The 12,599-nt window shown below is 48.0% G+C and overlaps 1 protein-coding gene across 1 annotated transcript in view; it reads right to left on the reverse strand.

Moving 5' to 3' along the window:
- Window positions 1–12,599, reverse strand: part of LOC146813683 (solute carrier family 22 member 7-like) — a 468,541-nt gene that overhangs the window by 205,677 nt on the left and 250,265 nt on the right. The gene's annotated exons all lie outside the window — the stretch shown is intronic.

The raw sequence follows: 12,599 nt of genomic DNA on the forward strand, positions 1-12,599 counted from the left end.
GGAGAAAATGCTCCGTCCGACGGTTCGTACCCGGTTTTTCCAGGATCGGAATCGGCCCCTAAATATAGCTTTAGCTAAGTGACTGCATTTTAAAGTATTCCTAAATCGGGGGCATGAGTCGGAACCCTTGAAGCGTTTGGCATTTTAAAAGTATTCTGAAATCGGGGGCATGAGTCGGGTCCCGTGAAGGTGGTGTCAGATGATCATCTAATCACGAAAAGAGAAACAGTTATGCTCGGAGTTACACCCTAAACAAATAGAATTTCACACTCACATTTGGGGGTGTTGTGCTGTGACAGTCGGAATGCCGGACTGACTTGCAGCGGAGGATTCAACGGAGAGAAATTGTGCTTTGTTGAGTTAATCTGGGGGCATTCGTTTGGCAAGTCTTCATATGCATAGGGAGCAGTGAGCATCGCGCTGGCTTGTGTGAATCGTAATGGACTAGTTGGTATTTTTGAAAAAAAAAGGAACCAAGATGTGAGTGAAATTATTTTTTTTTCAACTCGATGCGTTGATTTTGCCGTTTCATGCGCTAGTATTCAGAGCTTAAAACGAACTTTGGCAGAACGTGACTGAGCAAGCATGTTATTATTCAAACTTACTTGAGCGCGTGGACTGGAACTTCGGAGCGAGGTTTGCAGGTCAACATTCTCCAGTGGATTCTGCTTCCACCACACTGTGATCTGTAACACGTTCGGCGTGCATTGCCAATGATTGTCGTCATCACGTGGAGGTCGTCATGGTAACGTTCGGAATGTCCGCCTACCTATCTACGGCATGCCAAGTGCGGCAAAACTAACAGAGGAAACGTCCATATGCAGAAGATGCCAGTACGTGGTCTGGGAAATTCCTAGGTGACTGTTTTTACTATGAGGCAATGGCGCATGAGTATTGAACTGTGGTATCTTCCAATTTGATAATTTTCCGACATCGGCTCCGCACTATAATGATTTGTGATAGTCGAGCTGTGGACCCATACTTGAACTAGTGAATTGCTTCACGCAAGTTTGATTTTTAGTTTTTTTTGTTCCTTTTACATTGCGGGCTGGGAGTAAATTTATTTTGGTGTTTTTGGAGTTGTGGGTCTGAGAGAGAGGCTTTTCACCTAATGTTTTATTTGAGTTAACTTGTTGAGTACGTAGCCATTAAATTGTGTGGGCATACTATTAATAAGTTAGGACGTGCCACTCATGTAGTAGTGCGTTATATGTGTGAGTGGCAATAGTGAATGGTACGGGGGTGGTATGGAAGGACATTTTGCATATTTTAACATACATTTCCAGTTGTACAGTGATTTCTTGTGTGCTAGTATAGTGTCTATTTCTAGATGTAGCCGTGTAGTATTTATTTTGTTTTGGCCTCGCACGTCATGGTTACGTTGGGAGTGTCCTTCACACGTCATGGTTGTGTTAGGAATGTGTTTTGGCCTCGCACGTCATGGTTGCGTTGGCGGAGTCCCTCGCACGTCATGGTTGCGTTGGGAGTGTCCTTCACACGTCATGGTTGTGTTAGGAATGTGTTTTGGCCTTGCACGTCATGGTTGCGTTGGCGGAGTCCCTCGCACGTCATGGTTGCGTTGGGAGTGTCCCTCGCACGTCATGGTTGCGTTGGGAATGTCCCTCACACGTCAGGGTTGTGTTGGGAAGGTGCTTTGCTTTGCACATCAGGGTTGCATTGGCAGTGCACTAGTTATTAATTTGTAATGTTTGGCGTGCATTATATTTGTTTTGTTCTCTCTTGCACATCAGTTATTGTGCGTTGTTACATGTTTTTCTTTCATGTTGTTAGCAGAGGGAGATAGGTGTGTTGTGTTGTTCTTCTGGGTGTACTGTGTAAGTGTTTTTTGAGTGCATTTTCACTGAAACACATGCCTTATGTTTGATTGCACCCTGTATGAAACATGTGCAATTTTTAATGTGACCTTACGTGTTTCATTACCATTCTATATGAAAAACACAATTATTTATGCTATTTGTTCTTACGTGATCTAGAGAGAATTCATTTATCTCTTATCATTTTATTTGATCTTGTCGATTTTTAATATCCGAGAATGCTAATTGATTGATATTGTGATCTAAGTAAGCATTTACCAATTTAATGTGATTTTCGTGATTTAATTGATTTTATTTCTTAAGTAACAAATTGTGATATTGTTCCAGCAATTTGTTTCTTGTGGTTTTAATTGTTTCTAAAGGAAGGAGATATGTTATATCCTATATTTCCTAGTCCTGTCTGCTCAGCCTGCATGAGTGTGATGTCATGGAATGTTGGGAGTGTGTGCATGCTTTGAAAGAGTGATCAGTTAGATTGAATGGGGCTGAGCAGCAGGATGCTGCTCCCGGTGGGGCAATCCTGTACCATCTTACATGAACAATAAATCTACCTAAATACATCTCTGGCACCTGGTCTATTTATGACTGCGCTACTTTTCTTCAGTTACAAAAGATACATATTTAATTGCGTTAGACATTTGCAGCTCTGTAATGTTTCTTTATTAACAAAACTAATTATATTGCAGAAACTTCAACTTTATTATGTAAATTTATACCATGTAACATTAACTTATCTTTATGTTTTCTCTCACTTATCTCAGAACTAAGGAATGAATTATCGCAGTGACTTGGGTACCTAATTGTATGTTTACCTTTATAGTAAGGGGCCGATTCCGATCTGGGTCGGAAGAGCACCGAACGCGATCCGGCCGGAAAAAGTACGAGCCGTACACGTGTTTCTGCCCAACTCGTACAGCTGTACGAGCGAGCAAGTACGATGCGAGCTCCATGAGATTCACCGACCGAGTTGTTTCCGGAGCTGAACCGCTCCGTACATCTCGGTCGTAAGCTAACCGTGGCGTGCAATGGATGCGAGTCATGACTGAGCCAGTGCAATGCACGCGTCGGACAGCCTGTGCGAACCGGAGTGTTTGGCTCGCAAATTGTCCGGGTGGTTGCCTTTGGGGGTCCGCGTTAGACCCCCTGTCACCCGCAGCTCTACGACTCGGACACAGGGGGAGACCCAAGGGTCCCCCCAACACAGAAATGTACGGTGCGGATGGCACCGACGTGTACCCACTGTAGGGGGTGCCATTGCGCAAGACGTACCCATTCAGTCAATGGGAGCCCATGTATGCTTCGTACGACCGGCTCCCATTGACTTCTATGGGAGTCCGACCGAACCGAGTCCGGCAGCATACGACTGCATCGTACTCGCTCGGTCGGACTGCAGGACTCCGGCTCGGTCGGAGAACACTCCGGATCCAGCTCGGTCGGAGTGCTTTCCGACCCGGATCGGAATCGGCACCTTAGTGTTGGACTTGGCCCTTTTTGGCAGATTCACCCCTGAACTTTTTGCCTTAAGCTCTGACATGGTGGTAGCTCCGAGTGCGTGTGGTGAGATTGGCCTGCCCTCCCATAGGAATACATGGGGGATATGTGTATCCATGGTAATTCCTGGTGTGAGAGGAGTGCAGGGGCGAGTTTAGTATGTATGAACTCGTGAGGATAAATGCTGCTCAATGGTGTGCGCAGATTTATTGTGGCTGGTGGAGGAATGCTACTTTTAGAAGTTGGCATTTCTGTGTGCTGTGTGTCTGCCTGATGTGAATTGCATGTCTGGCTTGTGATTTACTGCAACTGAAGGGTGTGGGTGGCTCCAGGAGGCAGGGTGAGTCAGCCCAGTGGTGAATAGAGAGATCTGCATCTAGATGGGAGGGAGGAGTTGCACCCGGGACCTGAATAGGGCTGTGCCTTCCCTCCACAATGCTGGCTCCGCCCCCTGTGGTGTGTCTGATCACTGAGCCCCCACCTGACAAAGGGGAGAGGAGCTGGGCAAAACAAAGTGCTCCAGATCTCCCCTATACCAGTTCTAACTTGTATCCCCAAGCCCTGTGCTGTGACACAAAGGCGAAAGGGTGTATAAAAGAAGGGGCTGTGAACCCATAATGTTGTTCTGTACTTGGGTGCTGATCCTGATGGGGTGTGCTGCTGCTGGGACCCAAGGGACGGGCTGCCAGGAGGGCTTGCCTCCCTGGGCCCTGCGTGGCCCCTTTATCCCTAAGGACTTCCAGGACTCTTGGGGCACCTAGCACCTGGTGAGCGCTACATTTTTCCAAGGAAAAGGAGCACGAGGGCTCCACAGCGCTGGGCTCCTCGACTGGATGGGGGGAATCCCAGCATGAAGGATTCCCCCGTGGTGCCTAGGGTGTTGGGTGCCCACCCTGCTTATTCGGGTATTTGAGTGGTGGGGGACCACCCCACATGGCCTGTCCCTGTTTTTACTGCGGGTGCCCACCCCGCATTCTCCGCTGGTGAAATGACCGCTGCCACGCCGGAAGTCAGGCAGCACGAAGCCTGTCATGGGGCGGGACATCAGCCTTCCCAAGGGAAGACCCGCGCCCACGGAATTGCCGAGAGAAGAAGTGGTTTGGCAGGGCTCCCATGTCTAAGGGAGAGCCCCGCAGGGTGCCGCGTTGGGTGTCGATGGCAGAGGGGGCACGAGGCACATTGCCGGTACCTGCCCCCGCCGCATGTGAAAGGTTGTAGCTGTGCGAGCTCCATTCCGGCCAGAGGACCTACGCTGGAGAAGGAGAGTGGCGGGTCCCGGGAGACTGGAGCGGGCAGAGGACCGTCCGGTGAGTGGGGCCAATCGGGAAGCAGCAGGTTGTTGATCCGGAGCCCTTGGGGGCTCCAGGGGCATATTGTGAGTGCCTGAGTGGTCCCGCCATTGCGGGCCGCTCCCACGGGGGGCAAGTGATCGTTCCAGAGCCCATGTGGCTGCAGCGTGGGGCAGGCTGTGTGTGCAGAGCCCGTTTGGCTCCAACGTTTGGGCATGTATCTCTAAAGCACCCCAGTGAGATGGTGCACATCAGGGCACAGTGTTAGTGCCTGAGCGGTCCCGCCGTTGCTGGCCTCTCCAACGTGGGGGCACATTTGTTTAAGGTACCCCAGTGGGGGCCTCGAGGGCACAGAGGTACCAGGGCCGTGTTTTTCCAAGCTGCCCTGCTTGCAGAGGGTAGCTGCAACAATGGGGGCGCGTCGGGGCACATTGCGGGTGCCCGCCCTGCGACGTTGGGCACAGTCGAGTTTTAGAGTCCCAGTGGAGGACTCAGGGCACAGGAGTGCCCCTGCCTACAGTTTTTATCACAGCTGTCCAGCAATTAGTGGGCAGCTGCAACGCTTAGGCCACTGCCTGTGCTCACTTGTCTCTGCTGCATTGGCAGCCGGCCCTGACATTGGAACATAGGGCATTCACGCCCTTTGAGAAGGCCAGTTGGCCAAATTGGTGACATTTGTAGAGCACCAGGCTCTACCGAATTGCATAATGTGTCTATTACTAGGAGTGTTGCCAAAAGAATGATTATGTCCCATTGTTATTTATGCACTCTGGGTTTATGCCCAGCTATCAGGCCTACTATGTTTGCCTAACAGATTCAGGCAAGATGCAATGTTACCAGTCATGACTGGTTGTTTTACTGGAATGCGATGTGATGTATGTCCAGTGTTTAGGCATAATGTGGTGTTGCATAATGTAGCTATGGTGATGTATATGGCATAATGCGTTTATTTTTAGGATGGTTATGCATACTGTGTGTATGCTGGAAAGGCCTATTGCGTAATGTGAGTTATGCTTAGGAGGGGAGGGTCTAATGCGTTTAGACTTATGAGATGATTGCATAATGTGTTTATGCTGGTGAGGTTGGCGCAGAATGTAATTCGCGCCTAATGTGATACTGTGCATAATGTGGTTTATGTTACCGGATGATGCTAAAGTTGCCGGGAATTACTGGTTGTGTTCTATGTTTATGATAAGTTCTACATTTACTAAGTTCACTTTGTGATGGTTCTGACAGTGGTCCAATTGGCTCTGTCAGGTGTATATAATCCCTTGTAAATATGACCTAGTGCCAGGTGGCACGATGTATATTATGTGATTACTATTCTAATGTGTTATGAGAATACAAAGGCTATTTTTGATATAACCTTATGTGGAGTTCCTTTCGTGGTGTGCCAGGGATGTTGCTGCTGTGTATGTGTTGCGCAAACGCATTACACATTGCCTCCGGGATAAGCCTGACTGCTCGTGCCAAGCTACCAAGGGGTTAAGCAGGGGTTATCTTTGGCGTGTAACTCCCTTGCCCTGACTAGAGTGGTGGTTTCTGCCTGGCTGTCAGGTCCCCAGCTAAGAGGTCTCACATCAGGAAAGGAATGATGGTTGCCGTGTTGTCCAAACTGTGTAAAAAGCATTGGGTGCAAGGGCGATTGCACCATGGCGGCTGTGTGTTCCATAATAGGAAACGGGTCAGCGCTCTAGTCCGATTGGCAGATTGGAGAGTTACCGGTGAGGCGCGCGGAGAGCTGCGCACTTCACCTGAACTGTAGGAGGAGTAGGAGGTGTCTTCATCGCGTCGCGTTAGTTTAGGGAAAAGAAGCTACGCGTCGCGAGAGTCCTGACGAAGTATTTGAGTTCGTGTACAGCCAGCTATCCTAAGTAAGACAATTCCAATTTTACCTGAGAAACGGTCCATTAAAACTGGTAACAACGCATGCTTGCCAGAAGCTCCTGAGGAAATATTTGAGTTCGTGAACAGTCAGCAATCCTAAGTAAGACAATTCCTATTTACCCGAAAAGGGTAACAAGGAGATGGGGCGATAATTGGAAAGGAGCGCAGGGTCAGCTCCAAGCTTTTTCAGGAGGGGGACCACTACTTCTTTTTTAAAAGCCAAGGGGACTATGCCAGATGAAATGGATTCATTCAGTAATGCGAGTACGGGACTAGAATGAATAGCAAGGCAGTCTTTCCAAATATGCGCGGGACAGCAATCAGATGGAGCGCCTGATTTAATTTCCACTATTAGGTCTTGAAAGATCTTGTTACTAATGATAGGGAAACTGCTACGAGTTCTGCTGTTACAATGTACCACAGGGGGGTCTGATGACGAGGGATGAGTGGGGATGCTAGCTTTTATTGAGACAATCTTGTCAATAAAGTAATCATTTAACGAATTGCATAGAGCTTGAGAAGGAACAGCCTTCAAAAGAGTACGCTCAGGGTTGGATAGCTCATCTATTATTGAGAATATTTCTTTAGAGTTTTTATTAGATTTCAGAATACGATCGGAAAAATAGACTGCTTTGGCAGTAAGAATGCTTTCCTTGTAATCTTTCCGAGCAGAAGAATATCGTAATTTTTTTTCTGAAGAGTATTTCAGACGCCATTGTCACTCCAATTGGCGTAAGGCCAATTTCTGGGCCTTAAGGTCATCAGAGAACCATCTTTGTGCCTCCGCCCGGCGTGCTAATTTAACTTTTTTTAATGGGGCGTGTTTATTGCTAGCATCAAGCAACCATTTGGATACCTTCGTTTTCCGCGGTGTTAGCATCGTGGCCAGGGGGTGGGGCTGTATCAGCTAGAGTGTTAAGAAAGTCGTCTTTATTAATAAAATTCCACCTCCTGGCAAGGCCTCCTTCAATCGCATTGATTTTCTTAGTAGAAGATCGTGTCAGTGTGAATTTTAACAAATGGAGATCGGACCAAATGCAGGGTGAGTCTATAGGGATGGAAACAGTCAAGCCACTTACCCATATTTGATCCAAGATCCGGCCCTTCGAATGTGTCGGAGATGAAACTAACTGAGAGAGGTTTAAATTTCTAAGCAAGTCTGACATCTCTGCCGATTGGGGCCCTTCCTGAGGGTCACCATACCAGTAATTAAAGTCACCCACAAGGAGGACCTTGGCATGCTCAGTCACCAGTTTAGCTATCTGTTCGCTAAGAGCTAGCGGGAAGTGAGACATCTGCTTAGGTGGTCTGTATAATAAAACACAGACCAAAGAGTCGTTAGCTGATTCCAATTTTATAACTATGTTCTCGGTGTCTGTAAGAGAAAGGCATGTCAAGGAACAAAACCTGAAATCGATATGAATAATGGCAGCAACTCCCCCGCCTGACTTGCCCGAGCACCGATTGGCAGAGATGGTGTAATAGTCAGGGGGGAGTGCCGCCAGTATATCTGGGGCAGAGTCAGCAGTGAGCCATGTCTCGGTCAACAGCAGGACATCAGGTTTATCAGTAAGCAGGAGTAGAAAGATATCCAACTGATGCTTGACCAGGGAGCGTGTATTAAGATAATAAATTGACATAGGTGCAACTCTAGGTTTAACCTGATTCCGGGGTCTCTGGTTATAAGCAGTTGCAGTCTGTAGTTCGGGAAAACTACTCCGTTTGAGGAATAGGTTATGTGCAACTAGAGGAGGCAAGGCCTCTTGTGAGAGGCACCAATTTAAAGTGTGCATCTCTTTCAGAGTGGCAGGTGAATATGTGAATTGCTCGCCATGCCACTGGAAATCAAACAAGCCTGGCTGAAGACGGCTGAAATGCCAGAAACCGGTCCTAGGATGCTTGTTTCCAGTCCAGGGAGGACCTGGCTTGGCAGTTCGGGCAGGACTGTTCCCATGAGGCACAGGGTCAAGACTGATTTGCATATGGCTGGGTTCAAACTGGAATGGCATGGTGAGCAAAAAAACGATGGATTTAGGCCCAGATCTCTGTACTGGGGTGAATGTAAGACATTGTTCTGCATTCTGTCCATCAATTGTTGTTTTTGCATTTGTCACCCCGAGTGGGAAGGGTATGCCCAGACGTGGGTCCCTTGCTCTCCATGCCACTGGAAATCAAACAAGCCTGGCTGAAAACGGCTGAAATGCCAGAAACCGGTCCTAGGATGCTTGTTTCCAGTCCAGGGAGGACCTGGCTTGGCAGTTCGGGCTGGACTGTTCCCATGAGGCACAGGGTCAAGACTGATTTGCATATGGCTGGGTTCAAACTGGAATGGCATGGTGAGCAAAAAAACGATGGATTTAGGCCCAGATCTCTGTACTGGGGTGAATGTAAGACATTGTTCTGCATTCTGTCCATCAATTGTTGTTTTTGCATTTGTCACCCCGAGTGGGAAGGGTATGCCCAGACGTGGGTCCCATGCTCTCCATGCCACTGGAAATCAAACAAGCCTGGCTGAAGACGGCTGAAATGCCAGAAACCGGTCCTAGGATGCTTGTTTCCAGTCCAGGGAGGACCTGGCTTGGCAGTTCGGGCTGGACTGTTCCCATGAGGCACAGGGTCAAGACTGATTTGCAAATGGCTGGGTTCAAACTGGAATGGCATGGTGAGCAAAAAAACGATGGATTTAGGCCCAGATCTCTGTACTGGGGTGAATGTAAGACATTGTTCTGCATTCTGTCCATCAATTGTTGTTTTTGCATTTGTCACCCCGAGTGGGAAGGGTATGCCCAGACGTGGGTCCCTTGCTCTCCATGCCACTGGAAATCAAACAAGCCTGGCTGAAGACGGCTGAAATGCCAGAAACCGGTCCTAGGATGCTTGTTTCCAGTCCAGGGAGGACCTGGCTTGGCAGTTCGGGCTGGACTGTTCCCATGAGGCACAGGGTCAAGACTGATTTGCATATGGCTGGGTTCAAACTGGAATGGCATGGTGAGCAAAAAAACGATGGATTTAGGCCCAGATCTCTGTACTGGGGTGAATGTAAGACATTGTTCTGCATTCTGTCCATCAATTGTTGTTTTTGTATGTGAGAAATTGGGCATGGCAACTGGCCCCTGGGCCCGGAAGGGTGCGGACGGGCGCAGACGGGCTTGCCTTTGGCGCGCCCTTGGCGCGCTGCCGGTGCGCCCGCTGCGCGCGCCCGCTGCGCGCATGCTCTATCATCCACTTTTATCCCCACGTAATGGGAACGTCTAGAGCGTTGCCCGGACCCCCACCCAATGTGTCCGCCCGCTCCTGCCTGCTTCGCGTGAGGAATAGGATCGATGCAGGTACCGGATGGCCAGCAACAACTGAGTGAGGTGAGCCCTGGGTGATGGTCAGGTTAGGGGGAGAAAGTTAAAATAAAAGGAAATACCAATAACTTTAAAAAGTTCCGCCTCAGGAGTCAACCTTTGGTGCTGGTAAGGCCTATTGCATAATGTGAGTTATGCTTAGGAGGGGAGGGTCTAATGCGTTTAGACAAATGGGATGGTTGCATAATGTGTTTATGCTGGTGAGGTTGGCGCAGAATGTAATTTCCGCCTAATGTGATACTGTGCATGATGTGGTTTATGTTACCAGATGATGCTAAAGTTGCCAGTAATTACTGGTTGTGTTCTATGTTTATGATTATTTCTACATTTACTAAGTTCACTTTGTGATGGTTCTGACAGTGGTCCAGTTGGCCCTGTCAGGTGTAAATAATCCCTTGTAAATATGACCTAGTGCCAGGTGGCACGATATATATAAAGTGATTACTATTCTAATGTGTTATGAGAATACAAAAGGCTATTTTTGATATAACCTTTTGTGGAGTTCCTTTTGTGGTGTGCCGGGGATGTTGCTGCTGTGTGTGTGTTGCGCAAACGCATTACACATTGCCTCCGGGATAAGCCTGACTGCTCGTGCCAAGCTACCAAGGGGGTGAGCAGGGGTTATCTTTGGCGTGTAACTCCCTTGCCCTGACTAGAGTGGTGGTTTCTGCCTGGCTTTGGCGCAAGCCTTAGTCAACCAGAAATCCCATTTCTAACAGTAAGACAAAAGGAATAAAATGGAAAAAGACTCTTCTGTGTCTTCAACACACAAATAATGGCTTCATATTTTCAAAACACGTCTTGGGACAAGCACTATTTAAAATTCAGTGCTGGGTGCTGACGTTTTAATTTTTAGAGATGGTTGGCTGATGGTACATCTTTCTGCCTCTCTGTCACTTAAAGAGCTTCCAGTGTCTTTACCAAGTATAACATTAGGACATGAAAGCAAACAAAGGAATTAACAGCAGTGTCCCTTCACCTTCTCCAGTAGAGTGATAAGGTCATCATTTTATTTCAAAACAAGTTGTTACCGTTGGTATAGTAGTCAGAGTTAGGGTTACCAGAAATAGGAATCCCTCTCATTGTCACTATTATTAACTTTGCAGAGTCTAAAGAAAACTTTGCAGACCTATTCTTCCTTCTACATTGGCTGATAATGCAACGTTTTGTGGTGACTGGTCAAGGGGTCACAAAATAATTTTTTCTACCAATGCATTTTCCTTAGACTTTTGTATCCAAAACAGCTGAATGGATTTTCATGACATTAGGCAGTATAAGTCATTACGGTTTGGTAAACACAATCATTAGCAAACACAGTAAAACGACAGGCGGAGTGCTGAAACTTTTCAGACACTCACCCTCAGTCACAGATCTGGGTTTAATCCATCATCGTTATTCTGCTCACTAAGCCACCCCAATTAGGCCCTAACTATATGCAAATCAGTCTTGACCATACAGTCCAGTCCGAACTGCCATACCAAGTCCTACCTGGATGGGAAACAAGCATTCTGGGACCGGTTTTAGGGTTCCACCCCTCATCCGCCACAATAGCTTGAATCCAGTGGCAAAGTGAGCAAGGGACCCACGTATGGGCATACCCTGGCCACTTAGGGTAAACATAGCAATCACGGGAAAATGATGGACGGAGTGCTGAAACTTTTCAGTCACTCACCCCCAGTGACAGACCTAGGTTTAATCCTATTTTTTTGCTCACTAAGCCACTCTAGTTTGGACCCAGCAAATCAGTCTTGACCCTGTTCCTCATGGGAACAGTCCAGCCCGAAATGCCAGGCAAATTCCCCTGGACCGGAAACAAGCATCCTGGGACCAGTTTCGGGGTTTCACCCCTCATCAGCCAGTTTAGCTTGAATCCAGTGGCAAGGTGAGCAAGGTAACCAGGTCAGGGCCTACCCTGGCCACTAGCATGTGAAATCAATGGACATATCTTATGGCCTGATTACAATTTCAGTAGTGCAGGAGTGGGTCGGCACTTCCAAACATGACTGCCGGCCCGCCCGCCAGGGTACGTGTTTTCTTGTTCTATGATGGATGGTCCTTTGGTGTTCCCACAGCGGTGCCTTTGAAATGCCAAAGCCTAAGCCCTTTCCTGCAATACATGGACCTCTAAGTCCATGCTGTGCCGGAAAGGTAGTGCATAGACCCGGGGGGGCACACCATGTGCCTCCTGCATGTAATCAAGGGCCCAGAGGTGGCAACAGGGGGCCTGTGGGGCCCCCTTTGTTTCCACACCACTACCCTACCAAATGTGGTCTCACTGCCATGGTTAGAGTTGCAGTGGGGAATCTTGTAATATGCTTGGCGGTGCCGTAACGGCACCACCAAGTATCCACCAAGTATCTTGCTGACTCAAGACCGCTGCACCAGTGCGAGGGATTGCGGATTCCTGGCAGCTGTGGTGGTCCACTGATGGTCTGACCGCCGTACTCGTAATATAGTGGGCGGATTAGTGGTGCGATGGTGCCCGCCTGAGTTTGGCAGTCCTATAGACCAAACTAGTAATTGGGCCCTTACAGTTTGGGTTTCACTCTACAAATGTAATCAAATTAGATTTTACATAAACTGCGTGCACACTATAGTTTCAAGGGCATTATTTGCTTACAGATCCTACTAGAAAACCAGAAAGTCTTTAGAGTACTATGGGCCAGATGTAAGACCATGGAAATAGCGCCTCGCAAATTGCGAGTTTTTTGCGACTCTCATTTTGCAAAGCGCTATTTCCAATG

Source organism: Triturus cristatus, chromosome 6 (genome assembly GCF_964204655.1).
Source record: "Triturus cristatus chromosome 6, aTriCri1.1, whole genome shotgun sequence".
Classification (NCBI taxonomy): domain Eukaryota; kingdom Metazoa; phylum Chordata; class Amphibia; order Caudata; family Salamandridae; genus Triturus; species Triturus cristatus.